This window comes from Populus trichocarpa, chromosome 3, assembly GCF_000002775.5.
Source record: "Populus trichocarpa isolate Nisqually-1 chromosome 3, P.trichocarpa_v4.1, whole genome shotgun sequence".
Taxonomy (NCBI): Eukaryota; Viridiplantae; Streptophyta; class Magnoliopsida; order Malpighiales; family Salicaceae; genus Populus; species Populus trichocarpa.
The window spans coordinates 4,561,696-4,586,706 of record NC_037287.2 but is presented as its reverse complement, the minus strand read 5'-3'; the positions used below and the strand labels follow the sequence as shown (position 1 = coordinate 4,586,706).

General features: G+C 37.3%; 1 long non-coding RNA gene across 1 annotated transcript; it reads left to right on the top strand.

Annotated features, from left to right (window-relative positions):
* The first annotated feature begins 15,535 nt into the window (after positions 1 to 15,535).
* LOC112326781 (uncharacterized) lies at positions 15,536 to 18,673 on the top strand. The gene is made up of 3 exons (XR_002980672.2): positions 15,536 to 15,934; positions 17,300 to 17,356; positions 18,461 to 18,673. It is a non-coding gene; the product is annotated as an uncharacterized LOC112326781 (long non-coding RNA).
* Positions 18,674 to 25,011: the final 6,338 nt, after the last annotated feature.

Below are 25,011 nucleotides of genomic sequence, written 5' to 3'. Positions count from 1 at the left end.
ACCTTCCACCAATAGAACCCAAAATCATGCATTCTTCTTTCTTTTTTATTAGTTGTTCAATAGACATGCAAGGCTAAACTCTTTTTCTTGGTTGCAATGACACAGAAACCTTTGGATTTCAAGAATTTTGAGATTTATTTTACCTTTTCTTTTCAGTTTATATGATGAATGAATGTGTTTGTTCTCCTGCTTATTTCCTATGATTATTTATTTTAATTGCTAGAGCAGACTCTAAGTTATTATTGTGAACAATCTATTGCTAAGTTTGTGATCAAAACCGGAGTTGTGGTATATAAACTTGTGAAGCAACTGAGATTAATAATTGTGGTGGATCCAGATTAGTAATCTTAGGGAGAACATTCGAACAATTAAATCAAACATGGACTGCGGACAATTATGTTGTTTTGATTAATCAACTCATCTAGTTCTTAAGGCTGCCATTGAATTAAATTACTAGTGCGAACACTGTGGTTGTTTGATGGTTAAGATTAGTTGTACAACGAATCTATTAACTACTCAACATAAGTAAAGACAAATATTTAGAGTATAAATTGATGTTTTGTTTCTATGATCAGTTCTGATTTCTATAGGTGGATGTAAATTAGCGACCAAGGTTTGTTTTTCTTGATAAATTTTGGTTTTCTTTGATTTAGCATTGATTATTTCTTTCTATAGTAAACAACATAGATAACTTCACAACCCGCCGCCCAGTTACGTATCCTATAACATAAAAATCTGAACTAAACCTTCCTCGTGGGATCGACCATTTGTTTGCTCTATACTATCTTGTTTATTTAAGCAAGGGTAATTAATTTGTGCGACCGTGACATCGCAACAAATTTTGGTGTCGTTGCCAGGGAGGTAATTTTAGTTGATTCTTGTGTTGTGATTGTTTATTTTCTATGACTGTTATTTATTTTGTGTAAAAATAAGAGAGAGAAACAAATTTTTTTTGCTTGCGGCGGTATTGAGCAGTACGGTACCAATAGTATTCAAAACTGATTTTTTGGTGGAATTAGGTCCCAGCCTTTTGTTTCCTGAAGGGAAACATCGTTCTAAACAGAACTAGTCCCCTTTGGCCACTAGCCCCACCCTATCAAGGCCAAATTCCACCGTTTTCTAGGTTTTTTAGGCAGTTTTTGTGTTATAGCATATGATTTTCATTCAATTTGCACTAAGTTTTTTTTAAATGAAAGGTAGGTAAATATATCAGATCAAAAAATATACAAGGCTGGAGAACCAGCAAGTTCATATACAAGATTTACAAAAGAGGGAACATACTCCCTTAACAAAACACCAAAACCAAAAAAAGAAAGCACTATCAAGCTAAAAGAATTAGCTGACAATGGTTAAATGAGGAACCTAATCAAAGACAAGGTGTCGAACCTAACACATGGCACAAAAAAATATAAACAGTGAGAATGACTAAAGCAACAACAAGAACAAAAAAAAGAGCTCTTAGCCACAGCACCAAAGCAAGACAAGTATCAATAGCCTCAGCAAACTGAAAAGCAATACCAACAGCCTCAACCGACTGAGCAAGAGAAGCAGCTACAACAAATTGGAACAAAAACTCTCCAGCGAGACACCCATCAATTAAGGGACTTTAAAGGAGATAAAAAGTAACACAACCAGACTACCAAAGAATGGACAACAACAAGACAATCAAGATTCCCCAATCTGAGAAGGCCATCCCCAACAGCAAAGAGACGATGGCAGCTCTCAAAGCAAATAAAGAAAAATATGTCATATAAAACCATAACAGGATAAGCATCCAGCACACCAAATAAATCAAAGCTAAACAAAACTGGAAGGAGCACCTAGGGAAAAAACCCACCCAATAGACACCAGCAACCATCCTGAATGATAAGAAACTATTCATGAAAATGCAAAATCATGTAGAACAAAACCTGGAATCTATGAAAAACAAAAGAGACTGGATTGCAAGAGTTATCAAAGACTCTCTTGTTTCTCTCTTCCCAAATCAAGTAGATAAGAATACCAAGGGAGACTCTTCGCATTCTGTTAGTACTGTTAAAAGCTTCTGCCAGAAGGAAGATCGCGAATTGCACTATTAATGGTTGACATTCTTTTATGCAGATGAAGCCAAGATTTTATCATCCTCCAAAGAAGAGAGTCTATGGACAGGTGAAAAATAGATGATTGTGGGACTCTTCATCAACCCGATAGAAAACACACAAAGGGTCGAGTTGCAGGAAGCGAAGCCTGTCACAAGTTCATAGCTTGCCCACAACCGCCAGCCACGAAATGAAGTTATATCTGGGCATAGACCAAGATTCCCAGACCACCTTAACCCAAGGAACCAAATCACATTTGAAACGCAGGAAATCATAGGATTGAGCAGTGAAAGAAAGTTCACCACTACCCCAAGTATACATTAAAGCAATTGCCTGATGTTGGCTACCATAGGCTGCAACTATCTGATCCTTGAGGGAGATAATAACCTTTCATAATGGCGAAGAAGTTCGCTGAGAAACAGCATCCCAAATAGATACATTAGGAAGATAATAGTGATGAATCCATTGAATCCAGACAGAATCAGATTTGAGGTGGATGTTTCATAGCTGCTTAGTAAGGAAACTTTTGTTACGAGCTTTGATATCAAACAAACCGAGACCCCCTTCTTTCTTGGGCAAGTAGACTACTTTCCAAGCAACCAGGGCAGAATTACTCTTCAAGACATTTCTAGTCCACATAAAAATTTCTAAAAATGCAAATAATCTGCTTAATGACTATGTCAGGCAATGGAAAAATGCTCAGCCAAAAGTGCACCATGCCAAAGAGGACTGATTTAATCAATTCAACTCGCCCCGCATAGCTGAGATGCTTTCCCTGCCAGCACTGGACTGCAGATTCCAGCTTCTGCAATAAGGGAGAGTATTGGCTAGCCAGCAACCTATGGGGACTGAAGGGAAGACCAAGATAATGGAAAGGGAAGAGACTTTTAACAAAACCCGTGTCTTGAAGAATAACCTGCTTCATCTGCTCTCCAACTCTGCCAAAATAAATAGAAGACTTTTCTCTGTTAATTGCCAAGCCAGAGATATGCCCAAATGATATGAGCTGCTGATACAAACAAGCAACATATTGCCTATCTCCCCGAGAAAGTAAGATGATGTCATCTGCAAAAGCAAGATGACTAATACCTAGAGGACCACACTTAGGATGAAATTGAAATAAGAGTTCATAGAAGCCATCTTAAGCATCCTGGAAAGGTATTCCATGCAGGATATAAAGAGATAAGGAGACAAAGGATCACCCTGACGCACCTCATTCTTTCCTTGAAAGAAACCATAAATGTTGCCATCATTCACTTTGTCTCAGTGTGGAGTAAAATTTACAGAGTCCTAGCCAATCCTATTTGGTCGTGATCCCAGGTGCATGTTCATTTTGGCAACTCTAGAGCCTTCTCAAACCACTCTCCTGCCATCATTCGCTTAGACTACCAGCATGCAAGAGGTAAGAGATATTTTAAATTCTTTAATATGTGGGCTCAACATGACAATTTTCTAGAGCTGGTGGCAGATAAATGGACTCTCTTTGTCTAAGGTTCTCCCATGTTTATTCTCTGCAAGAAGCTCCAGCACTTGAAGGGCTACTTGAAGGAACTTAATAAGCCTCATTTTAGTCATATATCAGAAAGGGTTTCAAGAGCAGAGATGGAACTTGAAACTCATCAAACAGCCTTTCAATATGATAAGGATAATCTTCAACATCTTGCTTTGGATAAGCAGCTTCGGCTGAAGCTTTTCTATCTCAAATCTGCTGAAAGATTATTTTTTGCTCAAAAGCTTAAATGTAACTTCTTCAAAGATTGTGACAAGAGCTCCTCTTTCTTCCATTCCCTCACGAGTCAGCGACATCGAAAGAATTTCATCCCTGCTATTCAGCTTAGTAACGGTTCCCTTACCACCTCTATTGATGGAGTAGGGGATGCTTTTGTTTGCTATTTCAGGGACTTGCTTGGCTCTTCTAAGGGCACATTTCCTTTGGATGTTGCAGTTTCTCGATCTGGCCCTTGTATTGATCCTGCCTCTCATGCATCTCTCTTAGCTCCAGTCACTTATGATGTTATTAAGCAAGCTTTATTCAGCATTGATGATAACAAGGCTTCTAGGCCGGATGGATACACCTCCCTCTTCTTTAAAAAATCTTGGGATATTGTTGGTAGTGATTTCTGTCATGCAGTCCGTGACTTATTTGTCTCTAGAAAACTTTTTAAGCAGATTAATCACTTCATCATTGCTCTCATTCCCAAATCTGCCAATGTCACTTCGACTGCTGACTTCAGACCTATTTCTTGTTGCAATGTGGTGTAGAAAGTGATTTCTAAGATTCTCTCTACGAGACTTGCTGTTGCCCTTACGAATATTATTAGCCCTTTCCAAAATGCTTTCCTAGGAGGTAGAATGATGGTTGATAACATTCATATTATTCAAGAGCTCCTTCGGCTATACGAGCAAAAGCGTGTGTTGCCTCGTTGTTTGATAAAAGTTGATTTGAAAACAGCCTTTAACTCTGTCCGGTGGCCTTTTCTGCAGCAGCTTCTACTATCTTATGGCTTTCCAAATCGGTTTGTGCATCTTATAATGCAGTGTGTGGAAACCACTTCTTTTTCTATTGTTGTTAATCGTAATTTGCACTACTTTCAATCTCTCATGTGGTCAATTTCTTTTGAGTTTTCTTAACGATTTATGCATGTAACCCGTTCTACTAACCAGAGTTAAGTGCAGGTAGATCTCAAAATAAAAAACACTTTACGTAGGTTACGAAAGGAAGCTCGCGTCAACACCATGGTTGTTGCATGACAACGGACACTCAAGGAGCTCACTTCTCTCAACATAGAGAATCAATAATTATGCATAAACATCAACAACAATGTCAACTTCGAGCTCAAGTCTGGTTTTATACGCTTACTGCCAATATTTAATGGACTTGCCGGAGAAGATCCTCATACTCATCTCAAAGAGTTCCACATGGTTTGCGTAGGCATGAAACCAAATGGAGTTGACAAAGAACATGTTAAGTTGAAAGCTTTCCCTTTCTCTCTAAAAGGGGCAACAAAGGCATGGCTTTTCTCTATTCTTCCAAGTTTCATTGGAACATGGAATGACATGAAGAAGATTTCCTCAAAAAGTATTTCCCAGCCTCTCGAGTTGCCAATATAAGGAAAGAAATATGTGGGATTCGATAATCTCATGGGGAGACACTCTTAGAGTATTGAGAAAGATTTGAGGAATTATGCATTCAATGCCCTCATCATCAGATACCCGATCAGCTGCTCATTCAATATTTCTATGAAGGACTGATGCCTATTAACCGTAGTATCATTGATGCAACAAGTGGAGGGGCATTGGTAGATAAGACATCTAAGGTTGCACGCCAATTGATCTCAAATATGGCATCCAACTCGAAACAATTTAGCACTAGTGGAGACTTCCAAAGCAAACGAGTGAATGAGGTAAGTATTGCTACCCTTAATAATAAAGTTAATTAGCTTACTTCTCTTGTGCGTTCTTTGGCTTGTGGAAATGTACAGCAGGTGAAAGTTTGTAGCATATGCTCTTTACAATGACATGCTTCGGATATGTGCCCAACAATGCAAGAAGAGTAGACTCGGGACTTCTTGTTCAGATAGTTAAAGTAATGATGGAGGGCATGGCCGACTCGACTACACAAGCAACCCCGCCATGTAGATTCCACAATCAAACCCTGTGAATGTCACAACCACAGATATCATGATGCTACGGGTGCGACTAGTCAAGAGTATGAGGGAAATGGGTTGCAAACTGTTTATAGGGAATAGGATGCATAGATAGTCGACAGATGGATCAGGAAGGTAGAGAAGACCATGATCCAGATAAACATACCCGAGGGTTTGGGGGTAAATTGTGCAACCTAGTTAATGTCTGATAGGGCCATGACATGGTGGGAAACAGTTCAACTGAGGCTTGCAACCGAGACACAGACTTGGAATGACTTCAAGACAGAGTTTGAGAATCAGTTTTATTCTAGATACCATCGCAAGGTGAAGGAATAAGAGTTCTTGGCTTTGAGACAAGGTGATATGTCAGTATTAGAGTACAAAAGGAGGTTTCATGATCTCTCATTGTTCACCCCACATTATGTGTCGACAGAAGAACACATGATTGAGAAGTTGAGGGATGGTTTATGCCAGGATTCAAGACAAGGATTGATTGCCTTAAAGTTAAAATCCGTGAGGGAGTTGATTGAGGCTGCACAAGCTCTAGAGGCCTGTATTGGAGAAAGTCAATAGGGGCATCAGGGTACTAGCAAAGAAAGGGATGGGGATTATTTCAGCAACAAACCATCGCTTTGAAGAAAGGAAGGAGCGGGGTGTTTGAGCTGTACAAGAAAAAAGGGACCTCAATGATACCGCCCCACCAACAGTCAGGTGGACGAATGATGGTTGGGTAGTCGCACTCGAGGGCAAACTCATCAGCAGGGACTAGTGACCGCAAGGGTGTTGACTACCCTTCTTGTGTAAAATATGGACAAAAACATCCTGGGGACTGCTCAATTTCTCAGGGCGATGCTTTATGTGCAGGGGGGAGGGTCATAGATGGAGAAATTGCTAGTGGCAAGGGTGTCCCTACTATGGCGAAAGAGGCCATTATAAGGAGTGCCCCAACAGGAACACTAGACAGATACAGAGCTATAGGTAGCCGAGTCAGAGCCATCAGCAGTCGGTCACTGTGAATAGACCGGTGAGATCTTCTCAATAATGAGCAAACTCTAGTTGAGGGAGACCGAGGACATAAAATAATCAGACCCTATGGAGGGTCTACCACCTGACACAAGAGGAGGTCAGGGCTGCATCAGATGTGGTGGCAGGTACGCTACTAATGAACAACCTTAATGTGCATGTGTTGTTTGATCCGGGTGCCACCCACTCGTTTATTGCTAGGAGAATTGTCACTAAATTGAGAAAGGGAGTAGAAGTAGTAGAAAGAGGGTTCGTAATTGGAACTCCGATGGGGAACATGGTTGAAACACATAAATTGTATGTAGGAGTGGGGGTTAGTTTAGCTGGGTATGGAACCAAAGTAGACTTGATTTCCTTGGAATTACATGATTTTGACATAATTCTAGGCATGGATTGGCTGAGTAAATACAAGGTCCTGATAGATTGTTATGCTAAAATTGTTACGTTTCAAATACCTGAGGGTAGGAGGGTGATTTTTTAAGGAGAGAGAATTCCCACACCAACCACCTTAATATCTATTATAACAGCTCAGAAACTTTTGAGGAAGGGATGTCTGGGATACCTTGCATACATCTTGAACTCTAATGACAGAAGCCCTCGACTGAAGGATATTCCTGTGGTGAAGGAATTTCTGAACATGTTTCCCGAAGAACTATCGGGACTACCCCCAAAGCGAGAGGTAAAAATGTCTATAAATACTTTCCCTGGAGTCCCACCCATAGCCCAACAGCCGTACCAGATGGCTCCGGCAGAATTGAATGAGTTAAAGACTGAATTGCAGGAATTGTTTAATAAGGGGTTTTACGGCCTAGTACTTCTTCTTAGGGACCGTCGGTTCTATTCATAAGAAAGAAAGATGGAACCCATAGACTTTGTATTGACTACCGACAGTTGAACAAAATAACGATGAAAAATAAGTACCTGTTACCACGGATAGATGATTTATTTGATCAATTAAAGGGAGCGAGGGCATTTTCGAAGATAGATCTGAGGTCAGGGTACTATCAATGAAGATTAAAGAAGCAGATGTAGCAAACACCACATTCAGAACCCGTTATGGACATTATAAGTTTTTTGCACTACCATTCGGGTTAACGAATGCCCCAACCCTCTTCATGGACTTGATGAATTGGGTTTTCCAACCATACCTTGATAAGTTTGTGGTGGTATTCATCGATGATATATTAGTGTACTTGAATTCCTTCAAGGAGCATGAGGGACACTTGAGGCAGGCCTTACGAACCTTGAGAAGTCACCAGTTGTATGCAAAATTGAGTAAATGTGAATTTTGGCTAGAAAGAGTGACATTTCTAGGACACGTCATTTCAGCCAAAGGTGTTTTCATAGACCTCTACAAAGTCGAAGCAGTCTTAAAATGGGAAAGACCGACTTCGGTCACTAAAATTCATAGTTTCCTAGGACTCGTAGAATACTATTGGAAATTTATTGATGGGTTTTCCCTGATTGTAACCCCTTTAACCTAGGTAACTAGGAAAAATAAGAAATGGGTGTGGTCAGAAGAATGTGAGGAAAACTTCCAAGAATTAAAGAGGACGCTCACCACCACTCCAGTGTTAACACTTCCCTCAAGGACCAAAGGTTTTGTAGTCTATAGTGATGCCTTGGTGAAGGAATTTGGGTGTGTTTTGATGCAACATGGGAAGGTGATCGCCTATGCATCGAGATAGTTAAAGACTCATAAGGTGAACTACCCGGTGCACGATCTAGAGTTGGCCGCTATAGTATTTGCCCTGAGGATATGAAGACATTATTTGTATGGGTATCAAACCTAATTCTTTACGGATCATAAGAGCCTGAAGTATCTGATGTCGCAAAAAGAGTTAAATATACGACAAACAAGGTGGATAGAGCTCATTAAAGATTATGACTGCACCATAGAATACCACCCGGGAAAGGCAAACATGGTGGTAAATGCCCTCAATTGTTAAAATAAAGTCGCCCTGAGTAAGCCAACAGTGGGAAAGGATCAGCAATTGGTGAAATTGAAAGAGATGGATGCAGAAATGGGCATTAATACAAGAGGTGAATTAGTAGCCCAATTATTGGTGCGACCAACGTATCAGGAATAGATACTACAAGCCCAATTCTGTGACAATGAGGGGTCTAAGATTAAGAAGAAAATATAGGCCGGAGTAAAAACACAGTTCTGAGTAGTGGATGATGGATCACTGATGATGGGTCGACGGTTGTACATGCATAATGACGAGATGGTCAAACTGATGATTCTACAAGAGGCACATGAGTCCAAGTTCTCCATACATCCTGGCAGCACTAAGATGTATCGGGACCTGAAGCACCACTACTAGTGGCCTAATATGAAAAGGGAAATAGCTAAGTATGTGTCTAAATACGGAATATGTCAAGTTAAGGTTGAACATTAGAGACTCGCGGGACCATTGCAGCCATTACAAATTCCAGAATGGAAGTGGAAGATGATCACCATTGATTTTGTGTCGGGATTTCCCAAAGGGAGGAAGGGAAATGATGCAATATGGTTCATCGTAGATCGCTTGACGAAATCTGCATTATTCTTTCCTATAAAGATGATTGATTTGGTAGACAAGCTTGCCAAGGTCTACATAAACGATGTGGTACGACTCCATGGGATTCCAGTGTCCATTATCTCGGATCAAGATCCCAAGTTCACCTCTCGACTTTGGCCGACCATACAACATGCCCTGGGACAAGATTGGATATGAGCACTGCGATTCACCCCCAAACTTATGGCTAGTTAGAAAGAGTCATCCAAGTTTTGGAAGACCTATTACGGGCATATGTACTAGAATTGAGTTTGCATCAAATGGATTTCTGAGCTCAAGATATTTAAGTCGGAATGGACGAAGGTCAACACTAGCAGAATGCGAGATTTGTCTTTAAAGGCTATGATTTCCATGCTCTTTCTCTTTTTATTTTTCTTGCCTTATATGTATAGAAAGGTATGGATGTTAGCTTTCTTATGCCACTAGAATTACTTCGTTCTGACCTCAAGAGCTCAAGCTCTGCACAAAACATCGACTAAATGTCAAATCTGTCAATTATCTCCAATTTACTTCTTTTTGAATCTTTCAAACAAAAGTACCTTCAAAATATAAAATAAATAATATCAAGGCATTTTATATATAAAACACTAGGTGAATATAGGTAAAACTATCGAATAATATGGTTGCATCATCAAGGAAGACTTAACGCTCGAATTGAGGCCCATAAGGATACAAGATTGGAAAATGAAGGAGCTATGGAACAAAAAGATCCCCATCATCAGAATCTTATGGCGAAATGATCAAATAAAAGAGGAAATTTGGGAAAGGGAGTCTGAAATGAGGAAACAGTACCCCCAATTTATTTGAACTACCAGGTATGGATTATGAAACCTTTTAAACTTCGAGGATGAAATTCATGTTAAGGGAGGGAGAATGTAAACACCCTAAAAAAATGAAAGTAAAAAACACCCCCACCGTCGCTGCCAATTTCTAACTCAGTTTTTGCGGTCAATTTTTAAATCGGCAGCGACTCAGCTTTCATTACCGATTTCTGAATAGGCAGCAACTCAGTCTAATTAAAAATTTAGGAAAACGAATCAAATTGTCTTAAGGAGCTAGGAGGGAGGGGAAAAACTGGTTTTGGAGAGACCAAAACAGGGATAAAAATACATTTAAACCAACCTCAAAAACCCCACTCAGCAGCTGCATGTTCAGCTGCATGCTTCTCTTCTCTTCCTCCTTCCCAACGGAAATCTAAACCAAACCAGCAGAGAGTGCCTCTTTGAACGTGTGTGAGTGTGCGTGTGTGTGTGTGAGAGAGAGAGAGACAGAGAGAGTTAAGAACTTGAGAAAGAGATTGGTCAACTGCCTCGAGGGAAGGAGAAAAGGGCTAAAACCAAGAAAGGGAGAAGAAAAGAAGGAATACTGTCAAACTTTCCCCAAACCTACTTAGATTTGAAAGGTATGGGTCATATGACTTCTTTCCTCTTGTTCTTGAGACCTAAGAACCGAAAATGAAGAAAAAAACCCTAAGAACATTGACCTAGTATTTATAGGCCAGCTGTGAAGGAAACCAAAATCAACTAGGAGTACAAGAAAATAGGGACAAAATGCGACAAAATTCTAGAACACTTAACAAAGAAAAATGAATAAATGGAATGAACAAAGCATGAAAGAGGGTCGACCATAGCTGAAGGATGGCCAGAGTACATTGTGTGATAAATTGCATGTAGTTGTTCATGCTTGAAAATATTTGATTTTGCTGGATTTTTATAACAAACTGTGTGCTGGAACTAAATTGCATGTAGTTGTTCATGCTTGAAAATATATGATTATGCTAGATTTTTATGACAAACTATGTGCTGGAACTGAATTGCATGTAGTTGTTCATGCTTGAAAATATGTGATTCAGCTGGATTTTTATGACAAATTGTATGTTGGAACCGAAACGCATGTGGGTGGTGGCAGTAAATCAGGTGTTCGCTGCTGAATTTGCGTTATCCGCAGCGAATCATGTTTTTGCTGTCGAATTTATGTTGTCCGCAGTGAATCAGGTGTTCATTGCCGAATTGTGTTATCCACAGCGAATCAGGTGTTCGCTGCCGAATTGAGTTGTCCGAAGCGAATCAGCGTTCGCTGCAAAAAGTGTGTTATCTCTAGTGAATTTGTGATTTGCTGTAGAAATTGAATTGTCTGCAGGGAATTAACATTCATTGTTGAAAATGTGTTGGCTACAGTGAATTAGCATTCGTTGCCGAAATTGTGTTGTCCGCAGCGAATCAGCGTTCGCTGATGAAAGTGTGTTGTCTGCAATAAATTTGTGATTCGCTACCGAAACTGAGTTGTCTATAGTGAATTAGTGTTCGCTGCCGAAGGTGTGTGTTCTACAGCGAATTTGTGATTCGCTGCCGAAATTGAGTTGTCTGCGGTGAATTAGCATTCGCTGCTGAAAGTGTGTTGGCTGCAGCAAATCAGCATTCACTGTCAAAGTTGTGTTGTCTGTGGCAAATTAGTGTTCGTTGCCGAAGTTGCGTTGTCTCCAGTGAAAGTGTGATTCGCTACCGAAATTAAGTTACCTGCAGCGAATTAGCATTCCCTGTCGAAATTGCATTGGCTGCATCAAAGTAGCATTCACTGCTGGAATTATGTTAACCGCAGCGAATCAAGTGTTTGTTGCCGAATTGAGTTGTCCGTAGCGAATCAGTGTTCGCTGCCAAAAGTATGTTGTGTACAACAAATTTATGATTCGCTACTGAAATTGAGTTGCCTGCGGTGAATTAGCATTCACTGTCGAAATTGTGTTGTCTGCAGCGAATTAACTTTCGCTGCGAAAAGTGTGTTGTCTGTAGCGAATTTGTGATTCACTATCGAAACTGAGTTGTCTGCAGCGAATCAGTGTTCGCTGCCGAAGGTGTGTGTTCTGCAGCGAGTCAGCATTCACTGGTGAAGTTGTGTTGTCTGCAGCGAATCAGCATTCGCTGCCGAAGTTGTGTTGTCTGCAGCAAAAGTGTGATTCGTTGCCGAAATTGAGTTGCTTGTAGCGAATTAGCATTCGCTACCAAAAGCGTGTTGGCTGCAACAAAGTGGCATTCATTGCCAAAATTGAGGCGCTTGCAGTGAAACAGTTTTCACTGCCGAATTGTGCAGCCTATAGCGAAACAGTTTTCGCTGCCGAATTGTACGGCCTGCAGCGAATTAGTTTCCCTACCGATTTTCTACAATAGACCCCCCGGGCATAAATGACTTAAATGTTTGTAACAATTTCATTGTATGATGGTGTAAAATGTGGAACACTTGAATGTGAACATATGGACTCTTGAAATAAGTATAGTGATGAATGTGGTTTAAGGATGCAAATGTACTGATTTGTGGTCATTGATGTCTTAGGTGGTGTGCTCGGGATCGAACCATCGTCATGACAAGGACAACTCGCAGGTGGAGCAGGTAGGTGGTTTCCACCTTCCTCTTTCATAGTATTAATTTGTGAAATGCTTCTATCATGAAAATCTCCATAATGTGTTAGTATAAATATCAAACAGTTAAAGAAGTAAATGTTGTTGAATAAATTATTAGCTTCGTTTAATGGCATCCCAAATGGATGGTCGGGATGAATATATGATTAGCTTCGGCTAATGGCATCCGAAGTGGATGGCCGGGATGAATAAATGATTAGCTTCGGCTAATGGCATCTTGAGTGGATGATTGGGATGAATATATGATTAGCTCCAGCTATTGGCATCGTGAGTGGATGGCCGGGAGGAATAAATGATTAACTCTGGCTAATGGCATCATGAGTGGATGACCAAGATGAATATATGATTAACTTTGGTTAATGGCATCCTGAGTGGATGGCCGAGATGAATAAATGATTAGCTTTAGCTGATGGCATCATGAAAGGATGGCCGAGATGAATGAATGATTAGCTTTGGCTAATGGCATCCTAAATGGATGGCCAGGATGAATAAATAATTAGCTTCAGCTAATGGAATCCTGAGTGGATGACCAGGATGAATATATGATTAACTTCGGTTAATGGCATCCTGAGTGGATGGCCGAGATGAATAAATGATTAGCTTTAGCTGATGGCATCATGAAAGGATGGCCGGGATGAATGAATGATTAGCTTTGGCTAATGGCATCCTAAATGGATGGTCAGGATGAATAAATGATTAGCTTCAGCTAATGGATTCCTGAAAGGATAGGCGGGATGAATGAATAAATGATTAGTTTCGGCTAATTGCATCCTGAGTGGATGGTCGGGATGAATAAATGATTAGTTTCGGCTAATGGCATCCTGAAAGGATGGTCGAGATGAAAAAATGATTAGCTTCGACTAATGGCATCCTGAAAGGATGGTCGGGATGAATGAACAGTTATCCTCGGCTAATGATGCCCTAGGAGGATAGCCTGATTTGAAATTATGAGTAATTGCAAGAATTGATGCTTTATGTGTACTATGAGATGTGCATAACTGGTATATGAAGGAACTACGAATGTTATGCCTCAAATAGAGAATAATGTTAATGCTTCATTTATTTAATTGTCCGTTTAATTATTAAACTATATTCTTATAAATATTTTGTATTATAGGAGGAACGTCACACCAACGAGGTGCCTAGGAAACCTAATACGCGGGAACCTACTTTTGCAAGGAATCATGTTGTTGCATTTTAAATCACGATGTATTTTGTATGAAAAAATGTACTGAATGTATAACTGTTATTAGATCCTTTTGTTTAAATTCGTGATGATTACTAGTAGGATAGAAATGCAAACTCATGTCTATGTATGTATATTTTTAATGTGAACTTATAATCATGCAAACATAATACTACGTTTATATGTAAGATTTACTTTTAAATGAAATGTTGATGTATGGATTGTATCTTGATAATGAGAGGAAACAGGTTCATCGATTTTCGATACGATGTTGTGTTAAGTGTGTGTGTGTGTGTGTGTTTGTGTGTGTGTATAAATTTACTGTTGTTTTGGCTTGAAAAGTCGGGTTGTTACATAATTAAAGGGGGGTATAAATGCAAGGAGAGAGAGAGAGAGAGGGTGACCCATGCTCTTCCCCAAAATCTGACCAGTTGCATGCAGCAGACACTCTCCCTCTTTCCCAAAGAAAAGACCCTCAATCCAGCTGCATGCATCCCTCTTGAACCCTAGAGAGGAAAAGAGAGTTAAAGAGTGCCGAAAATGATGAAACCATGACAAAAAAAAAGGGTGTGTAACAGGCCAGCTGGTACAGCTAGAGAATGAGGGAAGGAAAACCGAAACCAGAGAGGAAGAAGAAGCAGAAAAACATGAGCAGAGGAGGGAGAAAAACTTGTTAAATTCCTTCTTAATTCATCTGAAACAAGAGGAGGTCAGGGCTGCATCGGATGTGGTGGCAGGTACGCTACTAATGAATAACCTTAATATGCATGTGTTGTTTGACCCGAGTGCCACTTGACACGACCAAAAGATTGATGTCTTCTCTCAAGTGTAGGAGTATCGAAGTAATAAATAACCCGGCAAGACTGGGGTTAAACCACAGAGAGGTCAACAACAACAACAACAATAACAACAACAACAACAACAACAACAACAACAATAAGTTAAAGAGGACTTTGAGATGTAAGATTAATGTGAGGATTAAACACTGATAAAAACAAATATCAAGGTTAGAGGATTCACTAATGGTATTTCAAACAAGTATTGTGAAACCCTAGAAAATTTATGATTTAAATATGCGGATGTATAACCTACCATGTAAACGTAAGACTGAAAGTGATATATAATGGAGGGGATGACCTCTATAAAGTGAATTTTGTTTTAGAATTCATAAAGACAGAAACTGGTAACGTGTTTTGATGAATAAAATAATGAGAGAAATGACAAAATGAATATATTCTAAAATAATAAAATGACCTTAAAGGTTTAGAAGGATAATTGATATTATTTTATGTGAAGATTGAACAAGAAAATTTGGATAGTTGACGAAAAGTCATAAACTGACCAAATTTACATTAGAAAGCAGAGCTTTCAATCCAATCGTCGGATTGGGATGAAATTTTGCATGAAGTCTATTAATATGTTTTCCTACATTGGTGAAAGATATCATCCCAATAGGAGTTTGGTAAAGACTAACGATTTAAGCAAAAACAAACCGGATGGTTTACATGAAAAAATAAATAAATAAATAAATAATATATAAATACATAAATGAGGGACATAAATGTAATTAGGAAAAAATGGTACCTTTAAAAACAAGGCCACTAGAATAAATAAAGAAAAACGAAAAGGGGTGAGAGACTAGAGAATTCGGTTACAGAGAGGTGCAGGATTTGGATGAACCGATAATACTTCAATGGCCATATCTTTGGAATCCACCGTTGGATCATGTGGAGTTTTGGATATATTGTTCTTCTTCCACTCTTCTATTAACGGACCGGAGGGATTTGAAGGAACATAATCCATTGAACAGAAATCATCATCGGAAGTGTACTGGAAAACATAAGGAAATATACCTGCAGGGCAGTTTTGGTCGCCGGCCGATTTCTCTCTCTTCCACCGTTGGATCGTGCCTATTTTTGGATATGTGGTGCGCCTAGATGTGGCCTGCATTCTGGACGGTGGAGATCGGAAACGCACTCTCCGGCAAGGTTTTGTTCATGTTGAACAGTAGCTCGTCCATTTTCAGGTTAGTTCGGTTTTATTCAGATCTATGGAGATCCAACCGTTGGATTATTATGAGTTTGAGATATATTGTATACAACACAATGATATATATTCTGACCGTTGGGTTCAAGGAAATAATCAAAGGTGGATGAGTTGTTGCTATTTGAATCTATTGCTAGTCTTAGTAAAACATTTAGGAAGCTTGATTTAATTACATGTTTTGATGAAATTAAAATTGTGTGGGTGTAGGGTTTATGTAAGATGTAATGGTAAAATGTGTTCTTGTTATTAGTGTTGTTATAGATTAATTGTGTCGTAAAATTTGTTAGGGAAGTTTTGAAATTTGGATGAAGGGACATTGAGTTTGTTGATTTAATGGATATATGTTTTTAGGCATTAAAAAGGATTGGGTCTAGTGGTAATTGAAAGAAAACTTTATCCTCCATTTAATGCAAAGATTCGGCCTAGACATATAAATGAGAGGATGAGCTTAATTGTTTTAATTGCTATGGAATTTGAGTTGAATGATGTTAGAATAGATATGAAATGAATTGGTAAAGGTTTATCTGGAATAATTAAAAAGGGAATCATCCCTCACCATGAATGAAGGCATTCGGCCAAATGAAGAAGAAATAAGGAGATAAGACTTTGATTCATTTTCTATGAAAATTAGGTATGGATGCATATATTTGTATAAAGAAAATTAGGTAGAGTGTCAATTGGAAGAATTTTAAAAAGATCCAAATTCTCATCATAATATGGAATCCAACCAAAAATGGAAATCTTGAACCTGAGTTTATTCGACCTAATGTTAAGGGGATTTTTATGGGATTGTGGTTTGTTGAATGCCAAATGAATTGTGTTATGTTTGAAATAATAGATTAATGTGAGGAAAATTTCATTTTATGGAATTTTAACGCTGTCCAAATGGATAATAAAAGGGGAGGAAAAGGTTAAATTAAGGCGTACATGGAATTATGATGAAAATATGTTGTTAAATTTACTTAAGATGAAGTAAAGTGGACTTATGAAAAAGAATTGAAAAACTCGTCATGAAAATAAATAAATAAAAAATAAGGTCATTCGGCCAAGAGTTGGTTTGATAAGGAAACTGAATTAGTTTCAATGGTATGAATAAATGCAAGGATGTGATGTTACTAAGTCTGTACATGATGGATTGAGTAGACAAAAATAAAATAAAATAAATTAAGATTGTTACGTCATGTTTAAAGATATTCAGTCTGGAAAAACAAGTCATGAAAAGAAAGGAAATAAATAAATAAATATGTGAATGCATGTGTCATGCGATTCTAAATTTAAATGAATTTTAGAATAGAATTTTCAATTATGGTGGAGCCACATTTGATATGTATCTTTAATAATACAGGAGAGATTGCAGAATCTGTTCAGTAGCATGGGACTTTTGCGCGAGTTCAAGCATTAGGTAGGTGTCTTACACCTCAAACTTTTGTTTTTACAATACTTGTTAGAGTTAAATAAATGGTATTGTCTATAAATGTACTTGTGCTTGTGTAATTGTGAATGTTTATGTCGAGGAAAATATAGTGGACTAGCTGATTTGAATAGAGTTAGTGGCGCTACTGTACTGACTGTCGAGTTAGATGTATAATAACAAAAATGAAGTGTACCGGCATTTAGGGTGACATTGATTAGCTATCCGGGTTTGGATAGCTAATGGTATCAATGAGGTTTCATTGGTACCGGCATTTAGGGTGACATTGATTAGCTATCCGGGTTTGGATAGCTAATGGTATCAATGAGGTTTCATTGGTGCTGGCATTTTTTTAAATTGATTAGTCGATCCCGAGCAATTGGGTGACTAATGATGTTAGTAAAGATTACTAACATCGGCATGGTTACTCCTGGTTCAATGAAAAAGATAGGTTTATTTACTATTATGGGTCGAGAATAGTTAATGATATCAATGGGTCACATTGGTATCGGCAACCATTTCTGGTGTGATTAGCTACTCCAGGTAAGGAGGTTGATAGTGTCAAGGGTTCTTGACATCGGCAACTTTGATGGTAAATCAGATATGAATAAGATTTGATACTCCAGATAAGAATAGTTAATGATACTAATCGGTTGTGTTAATATCGGTACGTGAATGTAAGTGATTAGTCTATCCCAATATTAAAAGACTAATGATACTAATGAGATTTATTAGTGTCGGCGATTACTTTCTAGAAAATAAAAGGGAAAATATTAATTAGTTATTCCAAAGGAATGAGATAAGCTAATGATATCAAGAGAGAAATGTCTTGGTATAAAGAGAGATTTGATTTATAAGGAGATGGTGTTCGAAAATCATTGAGTTGTGTTGAGATTTCCAAGATGAAATTATTCTCAACAAATTGGAAAGGATATTAGATGGATATTGGTAATAGATTGAAAATCCATGTTGTAAATGAGGTTTATACCTAATTTTATGTCTCAAAAGAAATTCTATGAAGATTATTACCTATCATTGTTATTGTTTGTTACTACCTTTTTATATTTATGTGTACACGTTAATTTCTATATTCAGGTCCATCAAGGCCGCGTCTGGAATGATATTGGTTTAGTTACCTTTTGCTTTTGACCATGCAATCATTTGTAAATTAAGAGTCTTATATCCTAAAACTTGAAATGTAATATTAATTTGTAAATTTGAATGTATGACTTTAATTTAATGTTTGTAACTTTAAGTACCTATTTAACCATGCATGTTTAGAGTTGGAAATCGAATCTTTAACTTGAATTACATTATACGATGTTATTGAATAACATGTGTTGTGTTGATGATGTTGAGTTGGGATGAGATCCAGGATGATTGGATCAGGATGTGAATTAAAATTAGAAGTGTAATATGGTTTTGTCGATAACTTGGGACCTCCTATTATAGGGGAGACTCTGTCGAAATTTTGGTAGAAATTTGGTGGAACCGGTATATATATATATATATATAAAAAAAAAATACCTGAAAATATGCAATGTATCGCGAAAAAGGACGTGGGAAATCGGGGTTGTTACAAGTATAGTATAAACTCTTTTTATTAATCAACTGGAAACCACACACAAAGGAGGTTCCAATCGGATGATTTGTCATTAATAGCTCATTATAAATTATTAACATGATCATATTAATTATCTTATTTAAGTAACACCAAACTTTTAAATATTGTCAGGAATTCATGATGCTAACTTATGTTAACAACAAATCAAGTTCCTTTCATAGCACAGGTGTAGGTTATACCATACGGTTGGGCTATGAAAGTGCCAAGCATTTGTTATACCAAGTGTTATACAACGCAAATCTAGATTAACCATTTAACAAGCAAGGTATTAAGAGTTAATAAGATAGAAATGATAAGACATGTTAATAGCAAGTTGTTTAGGATATAAGCATTGAAGTCCATATTGAGTTTATATTATACTTATTTTTACACCATTAGTGTAACCTTTTCACCTTGACATAATAAACTTAGCTAAACATAATGAAGAAGAGAAATATAAATAAACAAGATAAGAACATAAATAAGATACAAGTTAACTAAGTAAAGGAAAGGAAATGAAAAGCATAAATATGATATTAATGAAAGCAAAATTTAAGCATTACAAAAATATAAAGAGAGAGAGAGAGCAAGAGCAAGATCTTGATCTGAACAACCCAGCCCCTAAATGCATGGCAAATGCCTCCTTTTATAGGCCAAAATTTAGAACTATTGATTTGATGACTAATTGTTGAGTGGGTGACCAACTCTTGACTTGGTGACAATCTTTATCTTCTTGTCTAAACAAAACAGTATTGCTAACGTCAGAATTCAAACAGACTTGAATCATGAAAGTTCTAGGAAATTGTCTCAGCTTTTCATGAAAAAAAAAATTGAGGTCATTTGGACTTCTAGAACTCAAGATATGGGCTAAACACTGAACAGTGTCTAGGCTGCAGGACAGATTCGGACTTCTCTGTTGTTGCTACAATTTGGACTTGAAAATGGCCTTTTTATATCTTGGACTCCTCATGAAAGTTTTAGGCCTATGTCTTAGCTTTCCATCCATATAAAGCAAACCTAAATCCAAGATCTATAGCTCCAGATATGACCCGATGACCGAATAGTGTTCTAGTTTGGACTAAACCATCATCTTTTTTCTAAGTTTGGCCCTCTCTTTGTCCTTTCAATTTCAGTACTTAAACTCATCAATCAATCCTTTCATTTATCTGATAGACCTGCATTTCAGATGAACATTTACCATAAATTAAAGGTATCTTATGGTATCAGACTTGTTATTATAAGACATGCTTTAGTTAAGGAGTTATTGATACTTCACGTGCAAAATGATGATATAAAACCTTGATAAAATATACTTTTAAGTACTAATCATACCCCCCCCAACCAGCTTATTACTAGTCCCTAGTAATCAAAGCGTTAAAATAGAAAAACAATTTGCAAATTCCACAAAGCAAGATATTCATCATTCAACTTCCATTAATCTATCCAAATAAACAAACTCTCATTAAATTTATATATATGCTCAATACCTCTTAAACAAGATATTAATAAACCTTTTTTTTATGCTCAATATATCAACACATAGTTATGGGGCTTTACTTGGAAAAAAATAAAATTTTTGTTCTAATGTTTAAGGTTAACTTCCTTGGGTTAGGATTATTATATTTTTCTTCTTCTTTTTTTCTTTTTTTTTTAATATATATATATATAACTTAAAACATAATGCATCTTTAACCCATGTAATGAGCTTTCGGCTAATGACTCCCAAACCAGTTAGTCTTAGGGCATTAGGTGTTGAGACACCCCTACGAGCTTAGTAACTCAGGTTGCAGATGCTGATACGTAGATAGTGCAATGTTTGATTCCCTTCAGCTTTTCTCCTCAACCTATGTAACAAGCGTTGGGCCAATAGCTCCCAAGTCAGTTGACTTTAGGGTATTAGGTGTTAAAACACCCCTTCGGGCTTAATTGCTTAGGTTAGGGAGGCTACGAAACCAAACTTCTCTACGTTTTTATTGTCATCATTGTTTTTTTGTTTTTTTTTTGTTTTTTTATATACTATCCCTTTCCCTTAGTTGTTACCTTTAACAAAAGAACATAAATAATATAATAATCCAATGTGCAACCCACAATCATATGTTAAAGTGTGTGTGTGAATGAAGGTTTAAGAATACTTGTTAAATGAGTATATGAGCGGAATTAAGTGATAACAATGCGAGAGTTTGTAAACCTAAATATTTCAAGAAGTATTCTGATAGACCTTGTTAAGAATTTTTACTAAGATGCGTCTCAAGAGTAAAAGAACTCCTTTACTCTGCCATCCTAGTAACAACAGTTTTGCAAATGGTTTATGAAATAGAAAACACAGTTAGTTAAATATTTTTTTAAAAAAATATCAACTACTACCCTTTCCCCCCAACCAAAACGAGACATTGTCCTCAATGTTGTAAGGTAGAAAGATAGAGTATAGAAGACATCACCTGAAATAACGAACACTAACAAACCTGAAACACACTTAAACAAATATAAGAAACAACAAAACACAATAATAAAACCAAAAGACACAAAGTATTTACAAACGAAGGCTCAAATCCAATCTAAGCTTTTTATGGCTTTCCTTAGTTGACCAATTTATGCGACTCATGGAGGGATCAATTACAGGGGTGAAAAATTATAGTTGGTCAATCAATTGTTCATCAGTAGCAACAGAGATTATGATTTATCGTGCTGAAGATGTTAGAAATTCATGTTCCACAGCATGATCAAGAAAAGACAACAACTTATCATAAAAACCATTAACATTTAACAGACCTATAGGTTTATAGTGAATGTGTAATTGGGCCCAAGAGGAAATATGAAAGATCCCTTCCAATGTGCCCAGACCACCTGGTAAAGCAATGAAGGCATCAACATGGTTAAACATTGCATTCAGTCGATCAGACATTGTGGGGACCTGTAGTTCCTCTCCAATTATTTTGCCAATGATGTCCCCTTTTGCTAAAGCTGTGGGGACGACCCCCAAAACCTGACTACCTTCTAAAAATGCAGCTATCAACACACCCCCCATTAACCCAAGGCTGCCTCCTCCATACACTAAATGAATCTTTCTCTCAGCTAGTACCTGACCAAGATGATTTACTGATTCTAAAAACTCTTTTTCTTTCCCAGGACTGGATCCACCGAAAACACAAATATTTCTTATGTGATGACTTGAGGAACCTGCCATTTCTACACACTTCTATATTTGTTGAATATATGGGTTGAGTAGAAATGAAGGGAAGGAAAAGAAGATTTTATAGATGAGAAATTGAAAATGCAATCATACCACCTATATATAGGTCAGCTGGAGTCTCACTCTCTCTTTCTCTTTATTTATTTATTTATTTTGAAAAAGCATGTGTATGTTCAGGTAGTTGTGATTATGGCTCACATCTTCCCTTGGTTTTACGTCAAAAAACGGCTTAAACGCCCTCTATGGGTCGGGGATAGGCTTCCCATCCAGTTCTCTTAAAAACTGGCAAACAGGGTCTTTTTTAGTCAGATTCCCAAGACTATGTCGAGCATGTTCTTTATGGAATTGTGGCCATAAATCATGAATTGCACGATGCACATCTCCACTAGGATGCATCTCAAGAGTAAATAGAAGATTATCTAAAGACCCCTTACTCAGGCCATCCTTAATGAATTGTATTTTATCTTCACGATTTACAGATATCATTTCTAAAGAATGACATGTTGCATTACAAGTCCATCTAGCACATCTGTGATAGACTTTCAGTTGTTTTGCACGACGTTTCTTTGCAAAAGTGCTTTTACATATTCCAAACATATATGAAATGAAAGAATTGGAGGACTCACCTGATAATTGGACCTTTGCTTCAATTAGCCAGCGAACATCTTCAGGAATTCCATGATTCATTAACAACTTGAATCTTGCACATCTAGCATGGTAAATTTTTGTAATCGCATTCTGAGGCAGAGCGGGAAAATACTTTTTTAATTTTTCAAGAGTGGCCATTTTCAAATGAGAATTGGAGAAGAGATTCAAAAAAGGAAGAAAGAGCTAAGAATTGCACATATATATACACAGATATCAGTTATCATGGGAAACTGAAAGAACCGACTTAAGAGTCACGGAGTACCGTTATCCACCATTTGACCGGGGTGAGAGAGATTAGCAACACAAAATTCAAACCAAAAAGAAACACAAATCAATGTGAGAAAAAGAATCAATCTTTATATACAGGATCACTCAATTCAATAGAGTCATTTTCAACTGAAAAATTGTCAAAGTAAACTTTTAAACGATGTCCATTTACCTTGAAAACGTTGCCATTCTTTGGATTCTCGATATCACAGGCTCCATATGGATACACATGTTTCATAATAAAAGGACCGCTCCATCTTAATCTTAGTTTTCCAGGAAATAAATGAAGTCGAGAATTATAAAGCAAGACTTTTTGACCAACATTGAATGTTTTTCTCAGTATTTTCTTGTCATGAAACTATTTGATTCTTGCTTTATGAATTCTTGAATTTTCATATGCATCATTTCTTATTTCCTTAAGCTCATTTATTTGTAATTGTCGCAGCTGACTAGCATCATCAAGGTTTGAATTGAAAGCTTTAATAGCCCAATAAGCTTTATGTTCAAGTTCTACAGGCAAGTGACAAGGTTTTCCATAGACTAGTCTATAAGGTGACATACATAATGATGTTTTATAAGCAGTTCGATAAGCCCAAAGTGCATCATTAAGTCTTAAAGACCAATCTTTCCAATTAGGGTTCACTGTTTTCTCCAAGATCTGTTTGATCTCCCTATTAGCAAGTTCTACCTGTCCATTCGTCTGAGGGTGATAAGGGGTGACAACTTTGTGTGTGATTCCATATTTCTTCATTAAAGACTCAAATGGCTTGTTGCAGAAATGTGTTCCACCATCACTTATCATGGCTCGAGGGATTCCAAATCGACTCAAAATATTTTCTTTTAAAAACTTTATCATTGTTTGGTGATCATTGTTTCGACTTGGAATTGCCTCTATCCATTTTGAAACATAATCTACTGCGACTAATATGTATAAGAAACCAAATGATGGAGGAAATGGACCCATGAAATCTATACCCCAACAGTCAAAGATTTCAATGACAAGAATAGGATTTAAATGCATCATGTGACATTTTAAAATAGATCCCAACTTTTGACAATTTTCACAAGTCTTGCAGAATGCATGTGAGTCCTTGAACATGGTGGGCCAGTAAAATCCACTTTGTAAGATTTTTGCAGTTGTCTTTCTTGATAAGAAATGACCCCCACATGCCTCAGAATAACAAAATTTAATGACACTACTTACCTCATTGTCAAGAATGCATCTTCGAAATATTTGATCAAGACAATATTTGAATAAATAAGGGTCATCCCAATAAAAATTCTTCACTTCGTTCAAGAACTTTCTTTTGTCTTAGGTACTCCAATGAGCTGGCAATTGTCTTGAAACAAGAAAATTAACAATATTAGCAAACCAAGGCATTGTAGAGACAGAAAATAAAGATTGATCAGGAAAGTAGTCATCGATTGGTGTGATGTCAGATCTTGAATCTGTTGTCAATCTTGACAAATGATCTGCGACAACATTTTCGGTGCCTTTCTTGTCTTTTATTGTGATATCAAATTCTTGAAGTAACAAAATTCACCGCACCAATCTAGCCTTAGAATCTTTCTTAGAAAAAAGATATTTCAATGTTGCATGATCACTAAAAACAACAACAGGTGAGTCAACAAGATAAGACCTAAATTTTTCACGTGCAAATACTACTGCAAGTAATTATTTTTCAGTGGTGGTGTAATTCATTTGAGCACTATTTAAAGTTTTATTTGCATAGTAAATTACATAAGGTTTCCTATCTTTTCTTTGTCCCAAAACAGCACCCACGACATAATCACTAGCGTCACACATTATTTTAAAAGGTAATGACCAATTAGGAGGTTGAATGATAGGAGCAGAAGTAAGCAAGCTTTTAAGTTTAACAAAGGCTTTTTCATATTGTTCAGTCCATTCAAAACATTTTTCTTTGTTAGAAGGTTACG